At 43.2% G+C, this 17,214-nt stretch overlaps 1 protein-coding gene across 2 annotated transcripts in view; it reads right to left on the bottom strand.

The window, feature by feature from the left end:
• LINGO1 (leucine rich repeat and Ig domain containing 1) overlaps window positions 1-17,214 on the bottom strand; it is a 576,922-nt gene that overhangs the window by 173,438 nt on the left and 386,270 nt on the right. The window contains exons 1-2 of one of the 2 annotated variants that reach the window (XM_077264084.1): window positions 14,887-15,028; window positions 12,656-12,740 (exon numbers count right to left, since the gene is read on the bottom strand). The gene's annotated coding sequence lies outside the window, so the exon portion shown is untranslated. Of the gene's footprint in view, window positions 1-12,655; window positions 12,741-14,886; window positions 15,029-17,214 lie in introns of those variants that run through there. The other variant, XM_077264082.1, reaches the window with a different exon arrangement.

Genomic DNA, 17,214 nt, shown 5'->3' with positions numbered 1-17,214 from the left:
AGCCTAATTCCGCCAACGCCTTCTTTAACACAGCCGAAAATTGAAAACGCGACAAAAAAGCCCCACCTTGGTGACGTAACAATGGGCCTGATCTACCAGACCACAAACTCCAGTACTCCTCCAAACAACGCTGCGGGCACATTAAACATCCATCGACCCTCCCCAATACGACCCGCTTACCCATTCCCAATTGGTCGGTTTTGTAACGCCTGATCCAGAACGTAATGCCTCCAGCCCAAAAATCTACATCCTCCGCCAACAAACCCCCAGCCCTGTTTTTATTGGAGGACACCAGCTCTCCCATTCGCAAAGCAAAGAACACCCAAGAATAAGCCAACCTGAAAAGCACCGATTCAAAAAGAGAACAACAAATTTTTCCAACCACACCACTCAATTTTCCCAACATGCTAAACGAAATAGGTCTGCGCCTATCGAAACTACTCTTACCACTCTGAAGACCCTTCAACGCCTGCCTTATCAAAAATTCTTTTGCAATATCAACCGATCCCTGCAGCTTAAATCCAAAAACCATGCCTGCGATACATTTGTTCACCTTTGAAACGGACCAACCCCATTCCGCAGCTTTGCCAACCAAAAACAACACCTCCAGCGTCCTATCCCTATCAGATTCGACAGATCCCCACTGACCCGACCAGCGTTCCCATATTCTCCACACTGATTCATAAGCTAACCACGTCTACTTCGAAACTGAGGCTTGAATCAACCGACCTCCTTGTCCGCAACAATTTGCCACAAATGTGAAGGGCATCCTACTCCTGAGGCCTCCGCGTCTGGCGCCAACTCCCGGAAATGATCCAACTGTAAACAAGATAAAGCATCTGATATCGAATTTTGCACACCCGGTACGTATACTGCAGAAATGTAGGCATTCAACTCCAAACACCGCAGCATCAATTCCCTAACCAACCTGATCACCGGGGGGAGGGAGAAGTTAGACTATTAATAACCGAGACCACACTCAAATTATCACAATGAAACCTAACCCTCCGATTTTGGAAAATGTCACCCCAAACCCCAACCGACACCACAATTGGGAATAACTCTAGCAGTGTCAGATTTTTGGTCAAGCCTTGTTTGCGCCACCATTCCGGCCACAACCTGGCACTCCACCTACAACCGCAATAAGCGCCATAACCAACCCCACCGGCTGCATCAGTGTAAATCTCGCAATCGAAATCATTCAAAGTTTCCAGCTGGATCAACGATCTTCCATTGTAATTCTCCAAAAAACGCTGCCACACAACCAAATCTTCCTTGTGCTCCTTATTCAAATGAACAAAATGATGCACTGCCCTGAGTCCTGCCATCGCCTTTGACAACCTGCGGCAAAAAATCCTGCTCATGGGCATGATCCAGCACGCAAAATTCAAACGTACTAACAAGGACTGCAACTCCTTCAAAGTCACCTTGCGCAGTCTCCCGATCCTCTGAACTTCCTGTTTAAGCAACAAGAGCTTGTCCTCCGGTAACCTACACTCCATTCTTTCTGAGTCAATAAGAATGCCCAAAAAACTCAAAACCATGCCAGGGCCCTTCGTTTTTTCTCTCGCCAATGGAACACCGAACAGCTCAGCCATCCACTCCATGGTAGCCAATAAATTCCTGCATAGAGCAGAGTCCAGTGGACCAATAAACAAGAAATCATCCAAATAATGAATGATGGAAGAGACTCCGGTAACGTCCCTAACCACCCACTCCAGAAAAGTGCTAAATGTCTCAAATAACGAACAAGAAATCGAACAGCCCATAGGCAAACATCTGTCCAAATTAAAACCTCCGTCCCAAAAACAACCTAGCAAAGGAATACTATCAGGGTGCACCGGAAGCAATCTGAAGGCCGATTCAATATCCGTCTTAGCCAGCAAAGCACCTTCACCATACCGCCGCACTCATTGCACCGCTGCATCAAACGAAGTGTACACCACTGAGCATAACTCCTCATAGATGCCATTGTTAACCTACCCTTTGGATAAGACAAATGATGGATCAACCGAAATTTGTTCGGTTCCTTCTTGGGCACCACCCCCAATGGGGAAACAAGCACACCTTAAACAAGTAAACAACTAAATAGCCCTGCCATCCTACCTAGTTCCGCCTCCTTTGCTAACTTACTACTAACAACCGCCGCATGCAAATCCGCTGACCTCAAATTCTTAATAGTAAAGGGGACCGTGTGGCTAGGAGGAGGAATCCTAAAACCGTCTGAAAAACCACGTAAAAGAATCCCTGCTTTTTCTTGATCTGGGTACCTACTTAGATAAGGGGCCATCTTTAGCAGCCTCACAGGCATCTCCCCCTTGACTGCCACCCACTGCTGGCTTACCCCTTGCTTTCTTAAAACACTTTGACGCTCCATGGGAAGCCCCGTTACAGCGGGAACAAACATGTTTGAATTTACAGGTGTTTCCAAATTTACATTGGCCATCGTTAAATTGCCAACATGTTCCCGATTTTTCTTTTGCACCCTGCATCCCCTGACCCCCACTTCCATGTCCATACTGCTGATTGTCGGCACCACGCCCCCATGAAAGGACTGTCCGTACCTCGCCTGGGCCATATTTCGGGTCGAACCACCTTCCTCTGACGAAACTGCTCATCATACCTGACCCCTATAAGTATGGTGTGCCTCCCCTATCACGTCCAAATAGCAAAAGAGACCCGAACAGTTGTCTGGAAATTTCTCATCTATCACACTAGCCAGGATCGCAAAAGCCTGCAGCCAATTAACAAATGTTTGCGGAATCAACCGCCACCTCCTCTTCTCCTCCTTCTTTCTGTCGTCCTTTTTACCCTTGTCCAAGTTAAATTTTTCCAAAGGAAGGAGGGAGAAAATCTCTACATACTCATCCTTCCAAATTTTTTCCCTCACTTCTTTCTTTAAATGGGCACCGAGCGGACCCTCGAAGCATATATACACCTTTCCTTTTGCTCTATCATCCAACTTCACTGCATCACCCTTGTCTTTTTTGGTCTTCACCGACACTGATACCCCTGCCGACGATGCCTGCGCCGACACCCCTGACCTCCCTGTGTCGCTTACCACTCGCGATCAACAACCCAACCCCTGTAACCAGGCCCCCACAGGTGACACCCCAGCACCTTCGGCAACTCCCCCCTCTAAACTCCTCAAAAAATGCGACACCCCTGCCAGAATATCGCTAATGTCCGACACACCCGAGCTACCCACTCCAGTTAAGCCACTACCATCTGCCGCTACACTCTGACTTCCCCTAACCTCCCTTAACCCAACCTCCAATGGTGACAAACGAGACATGGACATATATTCACGAAGCTGCGCGGGTGCTGTGTCCCCGCCAGCTGGACATCTGGACTCCTGCTGTTCTCTATTCTCTGGCTGCTCGCTCCCAGAATCGCACATGTCATTGTCCCTTTGCTGCTATAGGCCCGCGCCCCTGGCCACCATGTCACCAGGGGGGACCGAAGCTGGGGATCCATGTTGCTCCCTTGACCTCCTGTTGGACCTCGATCTGTCTGTGGCTGCAGTCTCCCGTGGCCTTCCTGCATTCGCCGCCCTGTTGTCCTCAGCTCCCAGCGTACGGCCCCCGCGTTGCGGGCACGGCTGAGCCACTTGAGGCTGTCTGCCTGCCATCCTGCTCTGCCAACCGCTCTCCCTGCCAGGTGCCCCCGCATCGGCCGCTCCCGGGGTACATGCCGCTGTCGCCACCGCCCGATGTCCATCGGCAGCTGACGCTCCCACCTGCCGTCCTCTCACCGCCGTGACGTGGCCTCACGCACCGCTGCTCCACCACGGCCGCAGGGATCTCTCTCGGCCTGCGCCGTCCCACGGTGTGCTCGAGCAGGCAGCACTTCTGGCGTGGCCTGCACTACCGGTAGAGCCTGGCTGGGCGTCGCGGCCCTCGCCGCTGGAAAGCGCCGCGGGCCCACGCTGGCAGAGCGGGTGCCGGGATTCCTGCCAGAGGGGGCACAGGGCGGATCAGTCGCACCGCTGAACCCGTCCTCTGCAGGGTCCCCGGAGGGGCTCCGTGGCCTCTGTCTGCCACGCGTCGCCATGTCTGGAGACAGCCGTTCCGGGGGCATCGTCCCCTGGTCCTGCTGACTTGCCGTCCTCCATCGCCCAGTAAAGATGATAGCTGCTCCTCCAGCCAGCCGCCCCTCCTAGAATGAGCCACGTCCCGCAATCGCTCCACTAAGCCATCCACAGAATCCATAGTGAGTCTGCCTAAGGGGAGGGTGGGTGGGCTTTTCACGCTGGATTCCCTCAGGCAAGTGGCGATTTTCCCACACTTTCCCTCCACTCAATCCTGCACCCAACCCCCAACTCCTCCCCTAAAAACCCTCCTACCAATCCCAGCATTTTAATATTCAAAGAAAAACCCTCCCTTGGCAACGCAGTCATGGGGAGCTTACATCTAGCTGCGCTAATTCCAGCCCCCATCTTGGAAATGTATACACAGAAGATATGTAAAATAGTCCACACTTGATAAATATTCTTCATTAAATAAACCTATTATCTCAGCACTGATGAATTGCAATAACACAAAATAAAATAATAAACACAATTTAGCATTAGTCGTAGTGGTACCACTAGGGTTACTGTTGTAATGCGAACAACACGGCATTACAGTATATAAGGTAGTTGGACTGTGTGGTCGCATTTCTACCCCTGAAGACACCAATCACGTCAGTGTGAAATGTGTCCTGCATCTTCTGTAAATGCTGTGTCATATGAATCGTGTTATAATTAGTGGTAGCAACCAGGCAACCCCCACATGTACTTATGCTGGCTATCAGATGTAAATCATCCAGCTGCGGCAAGAAAAACTAAATCTCCGAGCACTAAAAAATACTCGGAGGACCCCCGAGCATGCTCGAGAAATCTCGAGTAACGAGTATATTCACTCATCACTAGTTATAATGTATAGAGTGTGCTAAGTATTGATAGTATAATGAAAAATGCATAGCATGTAGCACTGTCATAGGTAATGTTGGTAATGTGAAAGTGTAAGGTATAGATATGTAGATAGTGACTACAGGGTAAGATATAGTTACTGTTTGGGACTAGCCCAAAGTAGGAGGGGCTAGTCTTAGGGAGAGTGACTGCTTCCTACCAGGAAGTCAGATAGTGTTTGGAGTGTGAAGTGAGCAGTGCTGCAATAAGAGGGTGATCCTATGTGAGGGGAGAAAGAAAAAGGAGGGATAGCGTGATCCTGAGGAAAAGTGACCGATGAGACAGAGGACACTTAGCCATGAGACTTTGAGCTTCTAACACAGAAGGTAACGGGTCTTAGCAGGACTGAGAGATGGTTATTATTGAAAGGTCCCACATGGTAGATCCATAGCACCAGTAGCCGAAGAAATAGGACACGGAATTGCTGAGCTAGTAATGGAAATTTGTGAATCAGGAATGTAGTGTTAAAGCTAGGTTGTGGCAAAGTAGGGAGGAACAGTGTACCTTGAAAGCACTGGAGTACACTACAGAGGAAGGATGCTGTGTGAAATAAGGCTTCGTACTGTAAAGGAAATATCCATAATATGTTGTACCCACTGTCCTTTGTATATAACCCTTACTACGTTACCATTCAGTAAAGAGTTTATTTTGGAATGATGATCTTCATCATTGAACTGTGAGACATCTGGTCCTGGTAAGCCACAAGACTGGCTAGATACAACCAGCACAGGCATAGCACCCTCACAGCACAAGTCCCAACACTCAACACGGATCCCCACTTTCATGGAACGAGCACAGGTGCTGAAGACGAGTGCTTCACCCACGGCCACTGCTCCGAGTCAGGTTGCAGTCATATTAAGCAACAAATGGATGAATGGGAAAATGTTAGTCTGTGGCACAGCATGCTTTCCTTACTATGCATCATATGCACATATTATACCACAATTACTGATATGTCTGTTAATGCTTACATGAGATAAAGCCCATTTTCTGTGGGAAGTGGTGCTCGTATGGCAATCAATTAGACAACTCCACTCAAATGATCTTCGCTAGTCTGTAAAACATTTAGGCCGTGTTCCCACATAGTGTAAACACTTAATTTCTTTTCACTGTGTTTTTTTTGCTGGTATCCACACCAAAATAAGCAATAGAAATCTGTTCCAACTTAGATATGAGCAAACATGTTCAGAAAACGTTCGCCAGTATCAAATTCGTCACGAACGTTGCACATTCAGATTCGTGCTTGGATTCTCTATCTTTTTCTCAGAAAATCGGTAAAAGTCAGCCAAAGTTTGGTATATGATCGCGTTCACTAAGGTCTCTTTCAGACTACAAAGTTTCCGGTAGCAGCATGTCCCGCACATGTGCACACTGATGAAAGACAGATTATATCCATGTGTCATCAGGGTGACACGTACCGGCGCATGGGAATCAATGGTACTGTTGGCGCTGTTCCCCGGCATCGGGTGCTGAAGTGAAGACAGCTCACATCACTGTCCCCTGCTCACGCTGTGATCAGCGCTAGCAGGGGACAATGTTGAGAGTTGTATTCAACATGTTGTCGCCGTTCTGGTTGAAGTCCAGTAGACACTGAGCTGCTGAGAGTGCAGCTTCAGTGACATGCGGTGATGTTAGAAAGGTTACTGCCAGTCACTAAAGCTGCGGTTCCCACAAGCAGCTCATTGTAAGGTGAGTGGCCAGATGAACTGCGGTGACCTCAATAAGATCACCACTATCAAGAAGAGAATTTTCTCATGGTTCCCACTGGCAGCTCATTGAGGTCAATGCAGTTCATCGGGCCAGCTCAAAATCTACTGATGTTCATGCTGATGTCATCCCACTGTCATCAGTCCATGCTGCGCAAAAAAAAATATGCGTGTGGGTTTTTCACTCAGACACATGGTCCGTGTGAAAAACCTAACATGTGCGCACCACCATTCAATGCAATGGATGTGCGTATGTCCGTATTTACGGTCCTTAAAAAACGAACATGTGAAGGATGCCTTAAAGGGTAAGACATGTCTAAAGGCATCAACTGCACAGAATGACTTTTTTTTATCGGACTATATAAAATATGGATTTTTTTTATTGAACTATATAAAATGTATATTTTGCACATCTCATTGTCCATTGAATTCTAGTAGAAAAGGGAAGAAATGAAGAGAAAGGAGTGCTAATTCTTGTCACTTTGTCTCTAAACGTTCTGAGCGTCATTTAGAATTGCTTTTGCAAGCAAAATTTTGCTTATTTTGCAATATTTCCTTGTTGTAAAAGCTGATGTCAAAATGTATTAATGTTTTGCCCCATTTAATACACATTTTGTAGTATACTAAAACATTACCCCTTTAACACTCAAGCCTGTTTGCAATTTTACAATTCTGACCAGTGTCACTTTATGTGGTAATATCTCTGGAATATTTCAACGGATCCCATTGACTCTGAGGTTTTTTCGTGACATATTGTACTTCATGATAGTTGTAAAATTTCTTCGATATGACTTGTGTTTATTCATGAAAAAAATAGAAATTTGGCAAAAATTTTGCAACTTTTAAAGTTTGACTTTTTAAGTCACATAAAATAATTATTAAATAATATTTCCCACATGTTTACTTTCCATCAACAAAATGTTTGAAACTTAAATTTTTGGGGTCGGAGGTTAGAAGGGTTAAAATTGAGCCCCGATTTCTCATTTTTCCAGCAAAATTTACAAAACCATTTTTTAAGGGACCGCATAAATTTGAAGTGATTTTGAGTGACCTATATGACAGAATATACCCAAAAGTGACACCATTCTAAAAACTGCACCCCTCAAGGTGCTCAAAACCACATTCAAGAAATGTATTAACCGTTCAGGTGCTTCACAGGAATTTATGGAATGTGGAAGGAAAAAATGAACAGTTAACTTTTTTCACAAACATTTTACTTTAGACTCCAATTTTTTTATATTTGCAAGTGTAACAGGAATAAACGGACCCCAAAATTTGTTGTGCAATTTCTCCTGATGATGGTGATACCCATATGTGGAGGAAAACCACTGTTTGGGCTCACAGCAGGGCTTGGAAGGGAAGGAGCGCCTTTGATGTTTGAATGTAAAATTTGAAGGAATAATTAGCAGATGTCATGTCGCGTTTAGAGAGCCCCTGATGTGTGTAAACAGTGGATACCACCCACAAATGACACCATTTTGAAAACTAGACCCTTCAAGGAACTTAACTAGATGTGTGGTGAGCACCGTGAACTACTAGGTGCTTCACAAAAGTTTATAACGTTGAGCGGTGAAAATAAAAAAATTTCCATTTTTCCCACAAGAATGTTCTTTTATCACCCAATTTTGCATTTTCACAAGGGTAACAGGAGAAAATGGACCCCGAAGTTTGTTGTTTAATTTACCTGAGTACATTGATACCACATATGTGGGGGAAAACTACTGCTTGGGTGCACGGCAGGCCTCAGATTAGAAGGAATGATGTTTTGAAACACAGACTTCGATGGAATGGTCTGCGGGTGTCATGTCGCGTTTGGAGAGCCTCTAATGTGCCTACACAGTGGAACCCCCCACAAGTGACCCCATTTTGAAAACTAGACCCCTAAAAGGAATGTACCTAGATGTGTGGTGAGCACCTTGTACCCCCAGGTATGTCACAGAAGTTTATAAAGTAGAGCAGTGAAAATTAAAAAAAAAATCATCACATTTTTCACATAAAAATGTTTTTTAGCCCCAAATTTTGCACTTTTACAAGGGTAACAGGAAAATTTGCATTATACATTTCTCCTTGTTACATACCCCACATGTACTATTGAGGTACAGTGCAAAGGTCAGAAGAGAAGAAGCGTCATATTGGAGTTCAGATATTTCTGGACTGGTTTGAGGGTGCCATGTCACATTGGCAGAGCCCCTGAGGTGCCAGAACAGCAAAATCCCCCATAAGTGACCCCAGTTTACAAATTACAGTTCTCAATGAATTCATCTAGGGGTGCAGTGATCATATTAACACTACAGGTGTGTCACAGAATTCTATATCATTGGGTAGTAAAGAAAAATTTAGTTTTAGCCCCAGATTTTACATTTTCATAAAGGGAAATGGGCAAAAATGGCACCCAAATTTATCCCACAATTTCTGCTGAATGTTGAACTATCCCATATGTAACTGTACAGTGTTGCTTAGCTATATGGCGATTCTCAGGAGGGAGGGAGTGCTATTTGCCTACTGGAGAGCAGCAGATTTTCCTAGAATACTTTGCGGACTTCTAGCCCCTAAGTGCTATAAGAGCGAAGAGCCGTTTTGCTTTTCCAGAGCCTTTGTGCGACCAGTAACATGAAAACCCCCTATATTTTCATTGACAGATGATGGACCTAAGTGGGGACTAACTTTTTTTTGTGGATTGATTTGAAGCTTTTGTTAGGAACATTTTACATAACATTTGTGATCACATTTATCTATTGTTCTACGCTCAACACGTACATTGGTGTTTCCATCTAAATCCCTGAGTGACGTGATTCAGATGAAACCCCAGAGGGATCCATTCACTATTATGAGGCAGCAGAATAACTCTGTACTCTGCCTGGCTTCTGTTCAGCGTTTTCAGAGTTGCACAAAACTGTGACGGCACTTTAATGCACGCCTCAAAAGACGGACACCAGATCATAGGTCAGACGGAATCTACAGTGCCTCCATCTGCCACTTTATAGGGAATCTTCCGCCAGGGAATCCATCTGAATCTTCTATTGCAGAGAATTACACGGAAGCCCTGATGTAAGCGCTCAGCGGAGAGAGCATGATATTTACATTTTGTTTTAATTTCTTTTTACCTTTTTACTACGTGCCTCTATGGGATTTTCACTTTCTGCAGTCTGATAGAAGTTCTAATGCATTAGCGCTGTCAGCCCTGCAGACATTAGTTAAATTATGACAACATCAGGTCACCATGGCAACGGTCGGGCCCACGCGATGATGTCGTGGGGGCGCAGGTCAGATTGCCGAGGGGGCTCCTTCCCTCTGCATGCCTGCTATAAGCTGCGATCGCAGTATTTAGGCGGTTAAAGTGCCGAGAACGCTGAGGGCACCGCTCCTATACTGACTGCCAGGTGTCAGCTGTCAGAATCAGCTGACACCTGGCAGCGATCACGTGTGCACAGCCTCAGTGTGTGCAAAATCTGCATGACGTATCCATACGTCCATGGTCAGTAAGTGCCAGCCAACCTGAACAAATTAATACATCCAAGGTCATAAAAGTTAAAGAATAACTGTTGTTTTATTTTTTTTTCATAAATCAATAATACATGTGAAAAAAAAAAATAATAATAATAATCTTTATTTTTATACAGCGCTAACATATTTCACAGCGCTTTACAGTTTACACACATTATCATCACTGTCCCCGATCGGGCTCACAATCTAAATTCCCTATCAGTACGTCTTTGGAATGTGGGAGGAAACTGGAGTACCTGGAGGAAACTCACACAAACACGAGGAGAACATACAAACTCCTTGCAGATGTTGTCCAAGGTGGGATTAGAACCCAGGACTCCAGCGCTGCAAGGCTGCAGTGCTAACCACTGAGCCACCGTGAGCACCTTTCTACTATACCTTATAAAATAAATCCTCTTTTTTCACCTCCTAAACTGATCATTCATTCTCAATATTCTCAATTCATGGGTAACATTCAGTGAATACACATTTTCCCATTACTAAAGTTGGTGCTCATGGAGTTCTATGGAGAACTGTAACTGTCGTTCCAGGAGAACCTATAGCAGAATGTCTGTGTCTGCCATCAGCTCCTCCTCTCTCTTAGAATTCTAGAAGCACTAACTGTCATCTCCAAACTTTTTCCCTGAATACAGATATTACAGGATTTACCCATCAATTAAAAGTGAAAGATCAGTCCAGGAGGAGATAGAAGCAAACTTCTCAGATAAGATATATTACAAAGTTGCTTATTTTCATGTGTACTATTGATTTATGAAATAAAAAATAAAATGAGGGTTATTCGATAACCTTTTGGCTTTTAGTGTGACATTTTTATGCATGCATTTCTATATAAAAGTGACAGAAAAGTTGCAAATTCTGCACAAGTTATAGCTGTCTTAAAAAAGTTGTAGATCAACATGTACATAAAGTCACAATTTGTGAAAAATTCAACATTAATATGCAACATTTTACCCATTGGTCTCTTGCTCTTTTCCAATGTTGGGAAATCTACTAATTGACATTTTTAAAAATTAGCAATTTACACAAAAATTCAGCACTGACGTGTTAAATTTACCACATTGATCTTCTGCTCTTATCCAACATTGGGTTGTGTACTACCATAATTTGTGTCAAATTTGGCCTAAAAATGTGACATATGATAAATATTGAGTGGCAGAGGTGAAGTTAATACATTAAAGATTGGGAGAAAATTATGCCATTTCCGATAAATGCGGGCCTGTATGTGATAAAGAAATCCTCTGACCTCCCAATGAAAAAGAAAATTGTTCTCTATCAATCTATTTGATAATCATAGTCTACATGTGGACAAATCGACTTTTTCTATTGCTAACTGATTGATTGGTATTAAGAACATACTCTTGAAAACTCGACAAATAAAATTATGCCATGGGTTGATTAAAAAATAATATACCGTATTTTTAAATCAGAAGTTGAACTAAAAATAATGTGTACCATCAGTGATGCTTACCTGCTGTAAATTTTCCAGTCTGCTGCCTTTAAAGGGAATCTGTCAAAAAATGTATGCTTTCCTACGTGAGTGCAGCTTGCTGTAGAGGCAAAGACCCTAATTCCAGCGTTGTGTCAATTCCTGTTCTCTTTGGTGCAGTTTTCATAAAATCACTGTTTTATCTGCTGCAGATCTAGCAGTTAGCTGAATGCTGAGCACTATAACCCCGCCCATAGCACTGATTGGCAGATTCCTGTGTACGCTGTGCCTAGACAGAAGATGACTGTCAGTGGGGTAGGGCAGGATTACACGAAGCTCATGAATATGCATGACAACATGACAGCAGATTTACTAGTGCATTAGCGATAATATCCAGTTGATAAAACAATGATTTTATCAAAACTACAGCAAGCAGCCCAGTAAGTGAAACATCACTGGAATCAGGGTTTCTGCCCCTAATTTATGCTGCTGTCATCTTAGGTGACAAAAACCTGGCGAACGATTCCCTTTAACTCTAGGACAAGGACCTTTCGTGAAAGTTACAGCTCTGCAATTGTAGATTGGCGGCTTTGTAAGAACACAAGTCCATCACAGTGTCAAGTGGAAATCACTGCATGAAGATCTGACTCCTGTTACAGCACATAGGTCGAATACTTAGAAAGTACAGGCTACTAAACCACCAGAGAACCATAGACAAACACAGCGAAGCAAATGAGCCATTGTTAGGGCGAACCTGGAGAGAAATCTGTCATGTACATGCATCCACTTAGATGACAATTCTTTTTCTATCTGACTTCTATCAGAATAAAAAAAATATGTGTGGCATCATAAAGATCAAAGAAAAAGTGACCATAGTCTACAATCACATTCTTTGGCAACTCTGGATAAAGCAGACGGCACTATGGCACTATGTTAAAATAACCATCCTCTCCACTCCTTTGATGCATGTACACTTTCCAAATCCTTGGAGGTGAATTAGATATTAAAAATAATGCAATATATTTCTGTAAACATGGCATACAGCAATACATATATTACATTGCTCACCTTGATGAGCCGTAAAGAAGGACACTGACTGGCCGCTGCAAACAGATTCGGAGGGTTTTAGCCTTCCAATGCCCGATCATGTACTCTGAAAGAAAGGAAGAGGCATGACAATTAACACCTTCAATATAGGTAGCTAGTAACTACAGATTTGGCAATATACATTTTCAGCTTTTCGCAGTTCATTGTCCAGGCTCAAAATTAATGTCAATGCTTAAAATGAAAAAAATCTGGGTGGTCTATGAAGGGACAACTGTTACAAGACACCTCCTTAGGGTCGTAAAAGTCTCTTTGTGGCACCTGTAGTTGCTTTATAGTCTCAGAGAAGAAACACGGATCATACCGTAATGATTGGCAAGAGAAGGATATTATGTATATATTTTATATGTCAAAACAAAATGTCAGTGTAAGACTTATTGGGTTATGATGCAGTTTCCAGGTAATTAAACATATCTCCTCATGGCTCTGCTTCAGAATCACCCCGTCATTTCCAGAAAGACACACATACTATCAGTTCTAGCAAAAACAGCTTTTGTATTAACTTCATGTTCGATATGACAGTAAATTGGGTGAGATCTTGTGCAGCAGTGTCTTCTTGAACTACAACATGCACCTCAACAGAATTATGGAGAAATTGTCCTTGACCTTTAAGGTGGCTGAGACACCGATGATTAAGCTGCTATGTACAAAACAGCTGCAGTCACAAAACAGGGAATTAACACTATATTTCCAACTAGCTAAAGCTCGAAAATTGGTAATGCCCTTCACCAAAAACTGCCAATTTTATTAACCACAATCATCACTGATGGCAATGTATGTTTTATTTGGCTCCTTTTTAATCCCATACTGTTTTTTTGGGGGGGCAAACATTGCTTTTTACATATTTTACAATCTGACGAATGGCCACCAACTACTGATGACTTGATTATTGAGAATTTACAAAAAAAAGTACAATGTCAAGATCTGGGTTGCCAACCATCCAGAAATTCCAGGATAGTCTGTAGAAAAAAGACAGTTTTTTGATCTGATATAAAAACAAATAACAAAGGCGTCTGAGATCTTTTTAAAGCTTTCGCAATATATACACTATTTTGACTGTGATTACTGTATCATCATTTTGAAATTTAAAGTAAATACATCTGACATCATCATATTAGAATGATGGGCTGTAGACATGGATCACTTATAATCTTAATGATTTATTATGGTTTTCCAATGTGTCCGTAAAAAAAATTGTTGGAGATTTTTTTGAAAGCTGTCTAGAAAGTAAAAATTTAGATGGCAGCCCTTATTTAGATAGCATCTCTGTTTTATAGTGCTGGGTCATATTGGCATTTTATCTGGCACTGAATGCGTTAACGCTGCCAAAGATGCCAAGGCTATGGAGCCGAATCCACCCAAGGAGTGAAGTACCGTCTTGAAAGAGAAGCAAAGAAATGGAGAAGAATCGGATGGAGAGAGGAGAATGGGAGGAAGGACAGGAGGAGGATTCTCGATGGGAGGAGGGTTTGTGGGTTTTGTTTTTGCACAGATAATAGGATTCAACGAAGCGCTGAGAGCATCCAGCCATCCGCTTGGGCTGTCCTGTTAAATACAGAGCACTGGGGAGACGGAAGGAGGGGGAAGACAGAGAGAGGGAGCAGACGAAGAGATAGGGAAGAGAGGTGATGTACGAGGAAGAGATACTGGTAACACTGATGCATGTTTCTGGAACAGACCAACGGCAAAGTAATGAGAGAATGAAGACTAAAAAGTGATAAGAAGAGATCATAAGGTGGCGGGCATGATGAGCTACTGTATTAAAACAGATCAGACCTAGAGAGGAAGACAAAGAAAACGAAGCATTACACATTTAGGAAAGTTGGTATCAAGGGAGCTATGAAAGACATGACAGATTCTGCTGTCTGCAGTCCTGATCTGACAGGCATCAAAGGCACATTTTACACCATTTTTAAAGCATCAACTTTCGCAGAAATAGAGTCGGTATGTGGCATTATAAATAATACAGAAATATATTATTAATAGTGCTGCCATGATGTGTTTACAGATGAGTGAAATTCTCCTCTCAGGAAGGTAAATCAAGTCGATTTGCAGTAAAGTTTGACCCTTCCATAGTGCTCCACGTACAGCGGCAGCGTATATTCCTATAATCCAGGTCATGAAGCTATGTAAGAGGCAGGAACTGCCAGGGATTCAAGCTGCTGTTTTAATCGATCCGTCGCTCCTTCTCTCACCTCCCTCCGCCTCCACTTCTTCTCTCCTCTATTCATATTTCCCTGGTTTCTGTGCCTGTGAATTCTCCTCTCTGCTGTATTTTCCACTTGCCAGCCTCTCCTGCCCGTAGCACTGCATCTCTTGTTATATGCCACTTAGTCTGAGGCTGCATACAGCATCGAGCACTGAAATCGACATGAGAACTCATAGACGATGCAATGCAGGAGTGGTACTGGAGAACTTGGCTGGGATCCGATCAAACCCCCACTGCCATATGTGATACTTCTAATTAAAAAATTAATTAATGAGAAAGTCAGGGATAAAAATGTGATGACATATATATCAAGAGGGGAGGAGGGAATAAAGGCCAGCAAAGAGAAAAGAGATCAGGAAAATTATCAAAATAGACCTAGGCATGAATGCATGCAAGACTGACAAGGCCCGAACACAGATATGTAGAAAATGTGCTAGTCACATAAGAAGGAGGCCTAGAAAGTATATGATATTGGCACCTAGCAATTCTTATTCATTTCTCCACAGGGTTAATATTACAGATGGGGCAGGATGAATGAAGTAAGTGGGGCAGTGTTTTAACAATCGGACGACTATGAAGATGTGAAACATTTTGATGTGTGAATAATTGTGTACCATTTTGGTCATACATATATTAAAATCATAGTTTATATGCAGTGAAGCGCTGTAGGATAAAACAAAGAATCTAGAAAGGCAGGTGCTCGCTCCTTCAAACGTGCCCGACTTTCTGAATCCATCCAAGCTCCCAGAAGCCTACAATCCCCTTCTCGCTGTGGAAAATTTTATTCTGCCCTATATATTTCTTTCTGTCACCTGAGGGAAAGAGTAATAACGTCTCTGCCAGAGGGGCAGTAAGGGAGACTAAATGACAGTGATATGTTTAATTGGTTAAAGTGCTAGCCCAATGTGTGCGGAAAGGTAATTGTCGAAATTATCTAGGTTATTGGATAAACGGTACTATATCTTACTAGAAAAAGGATAATGGACCTGACAAACTCAGAGCAAGAGTCAGGGCTATACAGAACTGTAACGGAAGCTGTCACTTGGTTCATGCTGGTCAAATGACGGGAAGCATGGATTAGCACCTGGCGGCACAAATTACAGATGGGTATGTGCTACTCAGAAACACTCCGGCATTTCAGAGAAAATATAGTTTGAAGATTGGCTTTTTCCCAGCATTACTCCAGGTAACTGACAAGTTACTTGCTAAGTTCATATATGGGAGAGTGCTCTCAATCAATTAAAGTGATGTGTAGAAGAGCCCACCTATGATCCCGGTTGAAGGTTCAAACTATATTTTCTCGCACATCAGAGGAAAATATTTCTAGCTGCAATTGTGAAGCCATGGACGGATTCATACTGCCTGTGGTTTGGGCAGGTTCTCTTTAACAAATAATTTTGTAATGAGCCATAATAGTAAAGCACCACTAAAGTGTTTTTTTATTGCACCGCTGGAGTGGTGCTTTAAATATCAGTCCCCTGCCCCCTGTGTCATACTCACTTGCCATCCCCTTCATTATTTTCCCGCATCGCTACTGTAGGTCTCCAGTGAAAAGTGACCTGCCGGCATGCTCCAGTGTCTGCTGGAGAAGCGCAGGGGTCAGTTTTCAACACAAATCTATGAGTGCCTTGTTCTGGCTTTCATGTACTTGCATTGAGAACTTGTGAAGTTGATTCTGACTTCCGGCCAGTCAGAAGCTATTGCTACAAGATGGCGCAGTGCTTTATTGACAGGTTAGAGGGCAATTAAAAATATGCACATTAGGACAAGATCCTAAGTGATCATATATTATATACATACAACTTACAACTGCCTTTTCATATTGAAACTAGCCCAGTGATCAGGTTATTATGCCGTACACGACTGCAGAAACCCCGACGATCAGCTCAATCACTGAAGAAGCTCTGGCCAACAGGCTATGTTAGCCACTGTCCGCTCAGGCTCACAGAGGAGAATGTCAAGCATAGCCCCTTCTATGATGGTTATATGCACTAAAAGGGCACTTATAAAAGAATTCTCTTAATTATAATAACCAATACCCAACTAACTGATGCAATCACAGTTGTGGAGAATGTTTGTATCTACGAAAGAGTTATCAGGGACTACAGCCTTGCTCCAATTTCTAAAAACAAGGAGAGAGAGTTTTCATCCTACAGTAGAAAGGGTCTCATGACATGCTTCCTAGTAGATTTTCCAAATGTTTCTAAGGAGTCAATGAGGTCCGTGCACTGAGATTTGAGGTGAAGGGGGGGGATGTAAATTACAATCTCATATATCTTTTTAATCTCTCCACTATTCGGACAACCCCTTTGAA

Source organism: Ranitomeya variabilis, chromosome 5 (genome assembly GCF_051348905.1).
Source record: "Ranitomeya variabilis isolate aRanVar5 chromosome 5, aRanVar5.hap1, whole genome shotgun sequence".
NCBI classification, from domain to species: domain Eukaryota; kingdom Metazoa; phylum Chordata; class Amphibia; order Anura; family Dendrobatidae; genus Ranitomeya; species Ranitomeya variabilis.
This window is presented reverse-complemented; position numbering and strand designations above follow the sequence as displayed.